Raw genomic sequence first — 13,844 nt, 5'->3', positions numbered from 1 at the left:
GGATCACATTTGCACCTTGATAATTATAAACTCATTTGGGTTTTTCAGAAATTCTCATTTCGGTGATAACTTGATCTAAAGAGTAATGTAAATCAAAGACTACCGCCCCACCACCCTTCCATGGCTTGGCTTTGTGCACAAGTCCAATAATAAAAAATGCAATAAACCATAAATGACGTATGATACCATGATACACTACAAGAGGTACTTCACATTAGCGACGCTCACAGTGCGACGCTCAAAAGTGAAAACCCAAGGCATCGCTAAGTTACTTGTAACTTAGCGATACTCATAGTAACGACCATAGCGATGCCGACATGGGTAAGAAAATAACCGAGAGCGTGTGAAAACTCAAATCTCAGATCTGAGTTTTCGGCGGTGAAGAAAACAAAGGTAACCAGTGCTCTCCCTCTCTCTCTCTCTCTCGTTCTTCTCCACACACACACACACACACGCACACATACATGAGAAGAGGAAGGAGAGCTAGGTATGCTTCTTCCCTCTCCTCTCTCTCATGTTCCCTTCCCCTCTTTCTCTCTCTCTCTCTCCCTCTCTCTCTCTCTTTCTCTCTCTCTCTCTCTCTCACACACACACACACATTGTGCTTTTGAGAGAGAGAGAGAGAGAGAGAGAGAGAAGAGAGAGGAAGAAGAGATTTTTAACGTCATAGGAAACTATACCAAGAGACCTTAAAGATTTATCCGACGAGAAGTTGAACTTAAGACCTGTTATTCAAGAGGGAAATGGCATAATTAGAAATCTACCACACTTGGGTGATAGAAAGGTTATACCATTTTCCTCTTTGTATTGGTACAGATACACACCCACACACACACACACACACATGAGAAGAAGAGAATTTTAACGTCGTAGGAAACTATCCCAAGAGACCTTAAAGATCTAGCCGATAAGGAGTTGAACTCAAGACTATTATTCAAGAGGGAAATGGCATAACCAATCTACCAGACTTGGGTGATAGAAAGGTTATACCATTTTCCTCTTTTTATTGGCACACACACACACACACACAAACGAGAAGAAGAGAGTTTTAAAGTCGTAGGTAACTATCCCAAGAGACGTTAAAGATTACGTTAGATTTAGATTTACGTTAGATTAGATTTAGGTTTATTTAGGTAAGATTAGATAAGATTTAAGTTTATTTTTAGTTGGATTAGATTTAGGTTTATTTATGTTAGATTTAGATTTACGTTAAATTAGATTAGATTTAGGTTTATTTTGAGTTTAAGATTAAATGAGATTTAGATTTATGTTCGATGGACTAGATTTTTTAGAATTTAGGTTAGATTTTAGTGCATGTCAATGAAGGTGCGCTCATGATGGTAATCATTGTATGAAAAACACTTGCTCATATGAAAAACACTGAAATAGACTCCGTTTTCCTACATAAGAAAATTTCATGCCCTCACAGCCTCGACAGTCCATGAGGACCAACAACTCCACCTGCATGTTCGACTGCTGCTACCATACAATAACCCGTCATGATCAGAAAATGGAAGAGCAAATTGAGCCTACACAGAAATTAGTGATGCAAGACGACGATTCCAAGGGTCACACACACACACACAGTACACAGCCCGTCAAATCTAGAGTAAGAGTTAAGTGATTTGAGAAGGCATTAGCTACATGGCAAGAATGGCGTACGTGCATGCTACAGACAAAGATCTACTGTGAAAAGATGTTACGATGCTGTGAAATGCTACAGCTAGAGAAGAGGCAAAGGGGTTTTGTCCACTACATGCACTATCATGTAGCCGTGGGTGTGTAGATTTCTTGTACCCACAAATATAGGCATTCACCAATAAAGACGAGATTATAACCCGGTGGTTCTCATCTCCGTGCACCTCTAGACCGAGGTGTGCGGGGATTGGACATGACTAGAGGATGTGAGGTAGTTTACAGTGTGAACAAAGAGAGAGAGAGAGAGAGAGAGAGAGAGAGAGAGAGAGAGAGAGAGAGAGAGAGAGAGAGAGAGAGAGAGAGAGATAAAAGACACAGAATGCCAATAAAAGATTAAATTTGTTGTCCAGGTTATAAGGTTTTTACCCTCATTAGGAGTAGTGATGAGGATGCGGGGCCGTCCCACCGAAACACGTATCTCTCAACGAGGATCTTATGTCCTTGTAATCAATGCAAGCATGCTGTTCGACAGACAAGACGTGTTTCTTTATAGCATGTTTGCGAATGCAGAAGGGAAAAGAACTCACTCAAGTTGAAAAACTCCAAATTTTGACCTCAATGGAAACTAGCAACAACGTAGAACTCAACTGACTTAATTAGCTCAAGTTTGTTAAAGACACGGACAATACACTAAATATATGGCCTTGCACTGAGGATTTCCAGAAAGAAATCAGATTTTCTCTATAAAAGTATCTCAACAAAGGAAAAAATCCAATCAGTGGTATACCGTAAAGCCCCACAGATACTGGTTGGTCTAGAGGGAATCAATTTCATCACAAGAATTGGTAGAGAAAACACTCTATAGAATAATACTGCATCGAGGTTACTGTATCTGATTGCCTCAACCACCTCCTTGAACCAGGACCAAGGAAAAAAAATCCATTACAGAGCTATTTCTGTTGAATGGATGTTAATGAAACAAGCTCCACTATTGCAGACTAGTAGTATTATTAATGTTTAGAGACATATATAAAAGAATTTTCCAATGTCCAATGAAAATGCAATGGGTACGCTTTATACTATGCGCTTAAACAACAATTGTGTAGGGTTTTTCAAATTGAAGAAACAAATGGATGGCCTTTCTTGTCACTCTAGTATCTTCAAAAAATTGGAGGGGAATAACCGTAATTATATCCAAAATCACTCAAATCAAAAAGGGAATTTTTGATAAGTGGATCCTCAACATAAAGATGAAACCCAAGCTTGCAGCCAACAAAGTAACGTCCTGTTACAAAACTTTCTAGGGACCGGCTCAACACATGCCGAGAACTTCAAAAAAACTAAATACTGATTCTTGGGATGCCACAAAGAATTTCATCCCAAAACTGAGGTGTATGATGCTTGAAATCACAGGTTATATTGATATCTGAATCCATGGAAACACCGTGCAGTGTATGAAAGAATAAGAAGAATACCTTGATTCAAAAAAAAATCGCGTAGCCAAGTATGCACCACAAATGGTAATTAACAGTGCTAATTACGTTGGCCATCAAAAGCATTAATCACCTCGTAAATCCACCTGTACACGTACCCTGTTGGGACACGTCGTAGTTGATTCAATTGCAAATGGTGATTTATTTACTGCAATCGGCTCTATGGACACTGTCACCAATAGATCAAATTCAAAATTGTCAAACTACACAGGGAATTGTTGATTGTTGATTGCTATACGTATGGAACTCTCGATTGCTAATGGCCCGGCCCTTTGCCAATGGTAGCCGATGGTAGCCGTCGAAGTCTGCGACCACCGTGGGCACTTGCACCAAGAGTTATTTTAGGTTTTCCCTAATGTTTTTGGGCGGCCTAATATGGCGAGTCCCAATTTTTCCAAGCAGTGGCAATGGCAGCCACGGCCCCGGAGCGGGGGAGAGAGAGAGAGAGCGCGCTCTGTGGCTCCACAAAGTTGGTGCCTGTGACGGTTTTGCTGGCCTGTCCTACGCGCACAATCCAAGCCCGGCTACATGTTCTTTGCGTGAGGTGGACTGCACATCCCTCCCTGCCATAAGAGGCTTTGACCACGCTCCGAAAGTTCGGTGTCCTTCCCCACTTGGCAAGAGGGAAGCTTCACGGCATGCAGCATGCAAGAGGCTTAGTAAAGAAGCACCACACCTTTTTTCCCCAAAGAAGTGATTGGCTCTTGAGACCAGTGTAAGACCTAGTGTATCTAGACCTTGAGATCCTCCTCCCAGCCTCCCATTATAAAGGCAGGCTCCTAGCCTCTTGCCCTATACGGATCCCTTGTCCACATTGCCTAGCCGTGACCCTGGCCGTAGTCTGTGACTCCGTGGCCTTGCCCTTGTCCTCACAAAGTGCACATAACCTCTTTTAGTGACTGTGTTTCTCATTTGCTTTTAACCTTTATACCTAGGGCTTCTAAAAAATGTCTTTAAGCCCTATTCCCATGGATAGCACCTTACAAAATAAGAGAGAAGTACAATTATATAAAGATAGGAGGCTCTATAAGACTAATATCTTTACACATTCCGGTTGTTACAAATATAATTGAGCTAGAAGGGGTATCCAAATCCACATCTGCAAACAATGAGGAAATATATGTAATGCAACCTTGTGTTTTTTTCAAAACATAGCGAGAAAAGAATGTGCACAAGATGTAGGAAAGCATTGTATGAATTAAAGTGATCTTCTCATGCTTGGTATGAGAAGATACATAATCATTTGACTACACACGGATTTTGAAATGCTCCAAATGGTCGCACTTTTTATGTAAAATGTGTGGATGATGTATATATTATTGTTTTTGTGTATTTGAATGATTTGCTACTCACTGGTCCAAATGAGACACATATTGCTAAATTTTAGGCTAATTTGAATGCTACATTTGAAACATCAAATTTGGGGCTTTTGTATCATTATTTGACCATTCAGTTGAAGCATTGTGATTAAGGTATTGCATTGTGTCAAACAAAGCAAGTGCAAACTTTGCTAAACAGATTTGGACATGATGATTGCAAGCCAATAGCCACTCCTATGGAACATGTTTAAAGCTAAGTCTACATGATGTTGGAGATCCAAAAGATGTTACCATCTACTAAAAAATTATTGCTTGCCTCATTTATGTTTGTATTACACGGCCAACTATTCAAGTGCATTCTCACAAGTGAGTAAAATTTATGCATGGTTCGGGTTCTAGACATTGGCAAGTAGCTAAGAGGATCTTTCTCTACTTGAGTGGCACTATACATCTTGGATTGTTTTTTTGTTGTATATGGTAGTGATGTGTGTGAATAAGTTTAGGACCACTGGGGCATCCCCCCCCCCCCCCCCCCCCCCCCGCCTAAAAGTTTTTTCTCCCTCATGCTTTGTATATATGCCCAACACTCTAGGAAAAACTCATCTTGTATTCACATGCTTAGTAATATATCCTATTTATGTGCCTTGAGTTTCTTCTCCATCTCCAAGAAGTTTTGTGTGTGTGCATTCTTGCAACCTTGACTAGGAAAGTGATGTCAGGACTAGATCTTACCAACCAAAGGAGATAATTAACTAGCTTTCTATACTTTGTAGCATCAGCTATATATGGGAATAATTCATATAGGGACAACTTATGGTTGGGATCCATTGAAGTAGATACCGACCTCCACACAATCATACCAAAAGTGTCAAACAATCCTTAGCCATAGTGTGGCCATATGGCCTAGACAAAATCAAGTATGTGTTATCAAAATCGGATTATAACGGCTAAAGCTCACTTGGGAACATATCTAATTTCAACTATGGAGATAGAATGCCATGAAGAGTAGGCACAAAAAATCAATCATATGGGATCAGATTTGCACCTTGATAATTATAAACTCATTTGGGTTTTTAGGAAATTTTCATTTTGGTGATAACTTGATCTAAAGAGTAATGTAAATAAAAGACTACCCCCCCACCCCCCTTCCATGGCGTGGCTTTGTGCACAAGTGCAATAATAAAAAATGCAATAAACCATAAATTACGTATGATACCATGATACACTACAAGAGGTACTTTGCATTAGCGACGCTCGCAGTGCGACGCTCAAAAGTGAAAACCCACGGCATCGCTAAGTTACTTGTAACTTAGTGATACTCATGGCAACGACCATAGCGATGCCGACATGGGTAAAAAAGAAACCGAGAGCGTCTGAAAACTCAGATCTCAGATCTGAGTTTTCGACGGTCAAGCAAACAAAGGTAACTAGTGCTTTCCCTCTCTCTCTATCTCTCTCGTTCTTCTCCACACACACACACACACACACACACACACACACATACACGAGAAGAGGAAGGAGAGCTAGGTATGCTCCTTCCCTCTCCACTCTCTCATGTTCCCTTTCCCTCTTTCTCTCTCTCTCTTTCTCCCTCTCTCTCTCTCTCTCTCTCTCTCTCTCTCACACACACACACACACACACACACACACACATTGTGCTTTTGAGACTCTCTCTCTCTCTCACACACACACACACCATTGTGCTTTTGAGAGAGAGAGAGAGAGAGAGAGAGAGAGAGAGAGAGAGAGAGAGAGAGAGAAATAGCACATGCATAAACAAAAAACACACACATACACATGCATAAACAAAGAATGCATACACACACATTCAGAGAGGAAGAGAGAGAGAGAGAGAGAGAAAAGAGAGAAAAAGACGACAGTTTTAACGTCATAGGAAACTATCCCAAGAGACCTTAAAGATTTATCTGACGAGAAGTTGAACTTAAGACCCGTTATTCAAGAGGGAAATGGCATAATTACCAATCTACCACACTTGGGTGATAGAAAGGTTATACCATTTTCCTCTTTGTATTGGTACAGATACACACACACACACACACACACACACACACACACACACACATGAGAAGAAGAGAATTTTAACGTCGTAGGAAACTATCGCAAGAGACCTTAAAGATCTAGTCGATGAGGAGTTGAACTCAAGCCTGTTATTCAAGAGGGAAATGGCATAACCAATCTACCACACTTGGGTGATAGAAAGGTTATACCCATTTTATTCATTTTATTGGCACACACACACACACCCACATACACACACCCACACACACAAATGAGAAGAAAAGAGTTTTAAAGTCGTAGGAAACTATCCCAAGAGATGTTAAAGATTACGTTAGATTAGATTTAGGTTTATTTAGGTTAGATTAGATTAGATTTAGGTTTATTTTTAGTTAGATTAGATTTAGGTTTATTTATGTTAGATTTAGATTTACGTTAAATTAGATTTGATTTAGGTTTATTTTGAGTTTAAGATTAAATTAGATTTAGATTTATTCTCAATGGACTAGCTTTTTGAAAATTTAGGTTAGATTTTAGTGCATGTCAATGAAGGTGCGCTGATGATGGTAAGCATTGTATGAAAAACACTTGCTCATATGAAAAACACTGAAATAGACTCCGTTTTCCTACATGAGAAAATTTCAGGCGCTCACAGCCTCGACAGTCCATGAGGACCAACAACTCCACCTGCATGTTCGACTGCTGCTACCATACAATAAGCCGTCATGATCAGCCAATGAAAGAGAAAATTGAGCCTACACAGAAATTAGTGATGCAAGATGACGATTCCAAGGGTCACACACACACACACACACACACTACACAGCCCGTCAAATCTAGAGTAAGAGTTAAGTGCTTTGAGTAGGCATCAGCTACATTGCAAGAATGGCGTACCTGCATGCTACAGACAAAGATCTACTGTGAAAAGATGTTACGATACTGTGAAATGCTACAGCTAGAGAAGAGGCAAAGGGGTTTTGTCCACTACATGCACTATCATGTAGATGTGGGTGTGTAGATTTCTTGTACCCACAAATATAGGCATTCACCAATAAAGACAATATTATAACCCGGTGGTTCTGATCTCCGTGCACCTCTACACCAAGGTGTGCGGGGATTGGACATGACTAGAGGATGTGAGGTAGTTTACAGAGTGAACAAAGAGAGAGAGAGAGAGAGAGAGAGAGAGAGAGAGAGAGAGAGAGAGAGAGAGAGAGAGAGAGAGAGAGAGAGAGAGAGAGAGAGAGAAGACAAAGAATGCCAATAAAAGATTAAATTTTTTGTCCAGGTTATAATTTTTTAATCCTCATTATGAGTAGTGACGAGGATGTGGGGGCGTCCCACCGAAACAGCTATCTCTCAACGAGGATCTTATGTCCTTGTAATCAATGCAAGCATGTTGTGCGATGGACAAGACGGTCAAGCAGCATATGTGAGGCCACAAGATGTAGCCCTTGGGGATGATCATGCAGAACACATTCCCAACGAGGCAATGTTTGAGCCCGAGATTGATGAAATGATCGAGATGATCATGGATTTAGAAAGGATTATGTATGATGATATGAAAAGTGAAGCCGATATGCCATTGTATGATAGAGCACGTGTGTCTAGATTGAAGGTTCTCCTAGTTCTTCTCAACATGCAGACAAAGTTTGGATGGAGTGACACTAGCGTCACAACTCTTTTTAGGTGATCTATTACAATTAGTTTACTTTAATAAAAAACTCTAGATGTATAATGATCTAATAGATTTTTACACAATTGTACCGTATGTTTTGCATTGTGTAGATTGCTCAAAGAGCACATACTGCCAGCTGATAATGTGATGCCAGATTCCAGAGAGGAAGCACGAAGGATTTTGCAAAACTTGGGGATGGATTAAAATTCGATGCACGCTTGTCCTAAGGACTGCATTCTTTTCAAAGGGGAATACATAGACATGGAGAAGTGTCCGAAATGTGATTCCGAGAGATATTGAGTAGATCTCCACGGAATAAAAATTCTATAAAAGGTTTTGCGATATTTTCCTCTGCTTCCTCACATCAAGCATTTCTTCGAATATAAGTCCATGGCCGCCCGAGAATCATGGCATGAGGAGAATAAATCTTCGGATGGTGTACTATATATACGAAAACATATAGATGAAACATGGTCAGATTTTGCCAAGGAAGCTCGAAATTTTCACTAGGCCTGGCTATGGATGGTGTAAATCCATTTGGTCAAAGATCAACATCTTACAGTGTGTCATCGTCAACTACAACATTCCCCCGTGGTTGATTACGAAGAAGGGGCACCTATGGCTAAGCTTGATTGTGCCGGGGCGGTATAAAGTGAAGAGTATGGATGTGTATCTTTGTCCACTATTGGAAGAGCTACAACAATTGTGGATTGGCATAGAAGTGGTGGATATGAGCCGACACACAGGTCGATGGAATGCTTTGATCAGAGGCATTCTAATGTGGACCATGCATGACTATCCCGGACTAGCAGAATGCTCAGGTGATTTACACTTAAACTCAAACATTATAAATCTTGGTTTTTCTCAAGTTTATCTATTATCATGTGTATACATGTAGGGCTTCAAACAAGCGGATACAGAGCATGTGTCACATGTGGACCTAGACTGAATGCACGTCGGGTGCCCTCATTGAAGAAGCAAATCTACCAAGGTCATCAAGTGTATCTTCCAGAGAATCATGTGTTACGCAATATCTTTTTGGGAAGAGAGCCACCGAGGATGTCTACACAAGCATGGTTAGAGCAGAATGAGATGTGTGCTGACAGTTTGCCCCCATGAATGAAGAGACTATCTCTATGGTACGAGTTACCATATTGGCCCCGACTCACGATCAATCACTTGCTTGATCCAATGCACATATTCAAGAATGTGGGTAATCTACTATGGGACCATCTGACCGGCAAGAAAGATACTTTGGGAGCCAGGGTTGACCTTAGAAATGTGGATCGTATGGAGCAATATTGGCCGTAGAGAGCATCCGATGGATCGATAAAACTCCCTTAAGCACCATGGATTTTCAGAGGAGCCCAAGAACTCAAAGTAAAAGAGACCATTCAATCTTTGCGGACCCCCACAAGCATAATGCACTCTCTTCAAACGTGTTTTACTAAAGAAGAAAAGCTTACCGGTTTGAAGTCACATGACTGGCATAAAATGTGTTAGGTATGCTCATAGTGGGAATTGTGTAACAAATTTGTGTGTGGACTTTAATATCATTGTTGCATGTGTTTTGCAGTTTATTTTACCGGTGGCCATTGAGGGATGTTTGTCGCTTGACGTCCGTAACACAATCTACAAACTTGCAAAGTTGGTGCAATGGATCTCACAAAAGGAGGTCAACATAGACTCCAGACCATTCGCCAAACTAAACGCTGTCGAGGTTGTGTGCATGTTTGAGAAACACTTTCCTACTACCATGCTAACCATTCAGGTGCATCTTCTTGTTCACATAGTTGATGAGGTGAAAATAGCTGGCACAATACATTCGAGATGGATGTTCTTTTTAGAACGTTTCATGGAAATGCTCAAGGGATATGTGCATTAGAAGGCATGTCCGGAGGGTAGCATGGCAGAAGATTGGCTGGTATCAGAGTCCCTAGTGTACATTGGAGAGTGGCTAGACGGATTTGATAAAGCCCGGGATACGCTATGGCGAACCATAGATAATGAGCGCATATCTGGGATTCTCATGTGAAATCTTGGTGTTGAGAAGAAGATGATGGAAGATCTAGAGGTGAAAATCAAGCGATTTTACAATCTAGTGATGCAAAGTGGATTTCACAATATGAGAATGCAAAGCAAGAGCGACAAAGGGCAAAAATCGAGTGGAGACCGACGAGTACCATCACATGATATCTATCATGGGTTATTACATTGACATGACATCTATCATGGGTTGTAGCATCATGGAATATTCAATCTCATCCTCTCTGACGAACCTTGTATGAGCCATTCTATGCATCTCAATAATGGGTTGCTACATACAACCATGGTAATTTAATTGTTGACATAATATGTGAGAGGGATAATGTCATCAAGGACGTGCAAGAGATGGTGCCTCCTCGATCAAGACTCAACTCAAGGTAAAATCTAACATAATGATGACTTACAAGTTCCCACCCGTATATGTAAGATACTGACCTAGTACACGTCTCGACTCTCAACGATAATTTGTGTAGCCCCTAGTCATTCTCTACCAAAGACTCCGTAATGGCCAGTTGTTGAGATTACTTGAGGGCCTATCTAGTATAAGAATTCTTTGGAAGCTCTCATAAGCCCTATATGTAAAGATCATGCTCTTGTAAGTGCCTCGACCACTTGTGTAGATCCAAATCCTACTCTAATGACCTCATGTGACACTCTATTGCTACTTTAGATCATCTTACATACCACAGTTACTAGCGGTCTCTCCATGGCTCTTGAATTATTATATTTTCAACCATATGGACCACGATTGTTCAAAACTAGATCCCCAAATATGCCCTAGGTCCTTAAAATTTGTAGCTTCCCATCCTACTCTCACGACCTCATGTGGCACTTTTCTTTTTTGACGCAGTAAAGGGCCCAAAGGGGGAGGTGCTTATCCCTTCCAAATATTAGCCGTGAAACATGGTCTCACAAGAATAGAGTAATATTGAGCATGGTCCACGTGTAGGCATCACCACCATGGCCACCTGCTTGATGCACCACGTGCTGGGAATGCTGGAGAGAACTCATAGAAACCAACTAGGAACCTCCTCCTTAGGTGCCCCACTCAAAGAGAAGGATGATTTGAGTGTCCAAGGGCAAGAGCCCTAGAAACTTGGACACCAATTGAGCACAAGGTGCCCCTCTAGAGATAAGCCAATGGGGAACAACCTCATGTGGCACTTTGTGACCTTACATCGGATAATCTTGGAGATCATACAAACTAGGAGTCTCTTCATGGATCTCCATCCATCATATCTTTGCGCGGACATATCACGATCGTCAAGACTAACTAGGAGTCTCTCCATGGCTCTCCATCCATCATACCTTTGGCCAGACAAATCCTGATGGTCAAGACAAGGTCCCCAAATCTATAGAATCTTGTGAGGGTTGCATACCCTCATGTCAATCTCAAAAATATGTTCCTCTCAAAGAGAAAGAGGGACTTGTGGAAAATTACTTCCAAGTATTTGTAGGAATCTACATACTCTACCATTTCTCAACGCACCCTAGTATCAAATATCGCCACCTTTGTAATCTCACTTGGAACACCCAAATCATACAATTTGTGCATGTCTTACTCTAAGCACTACATTAAAAGAATTACACATATCCATCATCACGGCAAAGGACTTCTCATCAATGTAGCTTTATACACTGAAGCTACGGTTTGCCCTACTTTGAAGTTCACATGGAGTTGAAATAAAATGAGAGCATCACAATATTAGTTTCGGGATTTTTCCCATCGCTGTAAAAAATGAGATATACAATTGACGAGTGAGAAAATGGTTTTTCGCACCTCGGGATGTAATTTTTTCACGATTGAGAGAAAATAAATCTCATGCGAAAATCAAATTTCTCACCCAAGGAAGAGTCACGGCACCGTGATTGTTCCACAAAAGGGTGGAAAAGTCAAACTTTTGCTTGTAAAAAGACACATTTTTTCTCCTGCAAAAAATAGACAGCTTGTTCCGATAACGATGGAAAAAGTGTCCTTTTTCTCAACTAGTACAAAAGTCAGAAACTTGTAGTGCAATCACTCGCCTCCCACACTAATTTTGGACCAAATCAACTTATTTTTCCTTTAAGTAGACAAACCTCCTTGTAATGAAGACAAACTAATTAGGCTTCTGAGTCTGTGATATGAAAACACAACAGCCAAGTGATCAGGCCTAAGGCTTTTTGGGACTATTTGGCTTGTTGTGTTGTTGTGTTTGGATCTCTCTACAAAATTTGCTTAGACCATGTTAGAAATGCGAGTCTAGAGCAACTTCTCTTAAAGTGTATTTCATTTGTACTTGCAAGGCTAGTTAAACATTTTTCATGCTGTTGCTGACAAAAAAGAAAAAAGATTTAAGAGCTTATGTAGAAGGAAAAAGCACCCATTGGAGTTGAAAAGCTCCAAAATTTGACCATAATTGCAACTAGAAAGAACGTAAAGCTTTACTCACTTAAGCTAAAGTTTGTTTGATATGGTTTGTCAAGACACTGGCAATACACTAAGTATCTATCCTTGCACTGAACGTTGCCAAAAAGAAATGAGATTAGCTCTATAAAAGTATCTCAACAAACGAAAAAATCCAATCAACCACTTATCGCAAAGCCTCACAGATACTGGCTGCTCTAAAGGGAATCAATTTCATCAAAAGAATCGGTCGAGAGAAAATTCTGCATAATCGTACCGCATCGAGGTTACTGTATTTGATTGCCTCAACCACCTACTTGAACCAGAACCAAGGAAACAAATTCCAATAAAGAGTTATTTCTCTTGAATGGATATTAATGAAACAAGCTCCACTATCGCAGACTAGTAGTGCTTCTAATTAACGTTTAGAGACATATATAAAAGAATTCTCCAATTTCCTATGAAAAATGCAATGAGTACGCTTAATATTGTGCGCCTAAACAACAATTCTGTAGGGTTTTTTATACTGAAGAAACAAATGGATGGCCTTTGTTGTCACTCTAGTATCTCCAAAAAATTGGAGGGGAACAACCATAATTCTATCTAAAATCACTCAAGTCAACAAGGGAATTTTTTATAAGTGGATCCTCAACATAAAGATGAAACCCAAGCTTGCAGCCAACAAAGCAACGTCCTACTACAAAAATTTATTGGGACCGGCTCGACATATTTTGAGAACTTCCAACAACTAAATACTGATTCCTGGGATGCCACGAAGAAACTCATCCCAAAACTGTGCCAATAGGTAGGCACTATACACATCAAGGTGAGTAGTAATAGATGGTCTTTGTCCAATGGCATGGAAGCCTTGATTGGAGAGAAATCCTTGTTGACATTTTCACATGGCCAAGAAGACTCTTTGGGGACAACCTCATGTGGCACTTTGTGACCTTACAACGGATAATCTTGGAGACCATACTAACTAGGAGTCTCTTCATGGATCTCCATCCATCATATCTTTGGCCGGACATATCAGGATCGTCAAGACTAACTAGGAGTCTCTCCATGGATCTCCATCCATCATACCTTTGGCCAGACAAATCATGATGGTCAAGACAAGGTCCCCAAATCTACAGAATCTTGTGAGGGTTGCATACCCTCATGTCAATCTCAAAAATATGTTCCTCTCAAAGAGAAAGAGGGACTTGTGGAAAATTACTTCCAAGTATTTGTAGGAATCTACATACTTTACCATTTCTCAACGCACC

This window comes from Adiantum capillus-veneris, chromosome 1, assembly GCF_014529385.1.
Source record: "Adiantum capillus-veneris isolate H3 chromosome 1, ASM1452938v2, whole genome shotgun sequence".
Taxonomy (NCBI): Eukaryota; Viridiplantae; Streptophyta; class Polypodiopsida; order Polypodiales; family Pteridaceae; genus Adiantum; species Adiantum capillus-veneris.
Note: the sequence above shows the minus strand (reverse complement) of the source record.